This window comes from Mastomys coucha, unplaced genomic scaffold (assembly GCF_008632895.1).
Source record: "Mastomys coucha isolate ucsf_1 unplaced genomic scaffold, UCSF_Mcou_1 pScaffold7, whole genome shotgun sequence".
NCBI lineage: Eukaryota > Metazoa > Chordata > Mammalia > Rodentia > Muridae > Mastomys > Mastomys coucha.
In genome coordinates this window covers 54,707,569-54,709,607 of record NW_022196913.1, presented here as the reverse complement: position 1 = coordinate 54,709,607, position 2,039 = coordinate 54,707,569, and the positions used below count along the sequence as shown (strand labels likewise).

The following is a 2,039-nucleotide window of genomic DNA, read 5'->3' as shown; positions in this document are numbered from 1 at the left end:
CCCTAACCTAAAGAAAAATATGCCTATAAATGTACAAGAAGCCTACAGAACACCAAACAGGTTGGACCAGGAAACAAATCCTCTGACACATAACAATCAAATCGGTAAATAAAAATAAAAATTAAAAGCTGTAAATGAAAAAGACCACGCAACATATGAAGGTAGACCTATCAGAATTACACCTGACTTCTCAACAGAGACTCTAAACTCCAGAAGGGCCTAGAGAAATGTCTTGCAGACCCTAAGAGACCACAGATGCCAGCCCAGAATACTATACCCAGCAAAAATTGCAATAAGCAGAGAATGAAAAACCAAGATATACCACTTTAAAACCAAATTTAACCAAAAACCTTTCCAATTATCCAGCCCTTACAAAGGGCTGTGATCCAGTCTGTATGTTATAGATGTTGGAAACAGGGTGTTTCACTCTGTGCCAAAGAACAAGTTACTGAGCATCTCTGAAACTTGAGGACATCTCATGTGAGGTGGACATCAGTAGGCTGTGTTGGGATATGAAGATTATGGCACACAGCAGCTGCTTCTGACTATAACTGCTCCATGTGGCAGGATGAGAAATTTGAAAATGGACAGTGAGTGACAGCACATGGTATATAGGTACGTTTTTTTACCTGGTGCTTTACTCTCAGGTAAAAAGGGGGAAGGGGCATTAATACTTTCTTCTGGTCAGGGATGTAGCCAGGCCACAAGATACCTAGCCTCCTCAGAAACATCTTCATGAACCTCCTAGATGACTCACTTTGAGAGACTACCACCTAGTACTAGAGCCATAGATTTTCCACGTGTCTATAATGTGGTCCACCCTCACAGGCCCACGGTGCTCAATTCTCACAAACACAGGCTGTGGCTTCACTAATCTAGAAACAAAAGTCGAGCTTAGCAGTCGCCAATGCACACAAAATCATTCTGGTCCGATGAGCTAGCTACTCAGACAAAAGACATGAGTTGAAACAATGAAGTGGCTAGAGGAAGAAAAGGAGAAGCACCTCATACACAGGCATAGGCAGGAACTGTGTGAGTACCAACAGCACAGGCATAGGCAGGAACTGTGTGAGTACCAACAGCACAGGGAAAAGGCCAGATAGACACATGAGATTACATGAAATTCAAAAGCCCCTGCACAGCGAAACATGCTATCATGTGGGTCAGTGGTGGCACAGACTTTTCATCCCAGCATTCAGGAGGCAGAGGCAGGAGACTGTCTGAATTTGATGCCAATCTAGTCTACAGAGTGAATTCCAGAAAAGCCAGAGCTACACAGAGAACCATGTCTCAAAAGGAAAGGAAAGGAAGGAGAGGAGAGAAGAGGAGAGGAAAAGAGAGGGGAGGGGAGAAGAGGAGAGGGGAGGGAAGGAAAGGGAAATAAAAAGAAAAGATGATTCTATTACTAAAAGAAACAGCTTTCAACATTGGCTTATAATCTGAAATGTACAGAGAACTATAAATATTAAACAAACCAAACCATCCAATTAATACATAGACTAATGAACTGATTAGTTTTCTAAAGGAAACCCACAGAGGTCAATGAATATTGTACAAAGTGTTCAACATCCTTGTTCTTCAGAGAAATTCAACTTAAGACCACTTTAAGATTCCATCTGACTTAAACCACAACAGCTTGGATCAAGACAACAAATGAAAACAAGAAACTCTGCCATTTTCTCTCGGGTGAGATTCTGAGACTGGAGCAGCCAGCTGGGAGGCACAGGCCCCACGACTGCCAGGGGAGCCGCAGGGTGGCAGGGACAGGATCCTCTCAGCTTCCAAGTGACAGAGGAGGATCAGCGTCCTTCTCTGTCCCTTCCCTGCAAGTGGAGGGCCTACCTCTAGGGAACACCTTAAGCCAGAGACTCGCGAGAGCCGCCATTTTCTCTCTGATGAATTTCTAAGACCGGAGCAGCCAGCTTGGAGGAACAGGCCCCGCGAGTCGCAGGGGACTTGCAGGGGGGCAGAGACAGGACAAGCTCTAGCCAGAGACACTAAGAACATCTAACACCAAAAAGCAAAAGATGGCAAAAGGC

The 2,039-nt window shown here is 44.5% G+C and overlaps 1 protein-coding gene across 12 annotated transcripts in view; it reads right to left on the bottom strand.

Annotated features, from left to right (window-relative positions):
- The window catches only part of LOC116081844 (serine/threonine-protein kinase par-1-like), a 56,509-nt gene that overhangs the window by 32,278 nt on the left and 22,192 nt on the right, over nt 1-2,039 (bottom strand). The gene's annotated exons all lie outside the window — the stretch shown is intronic.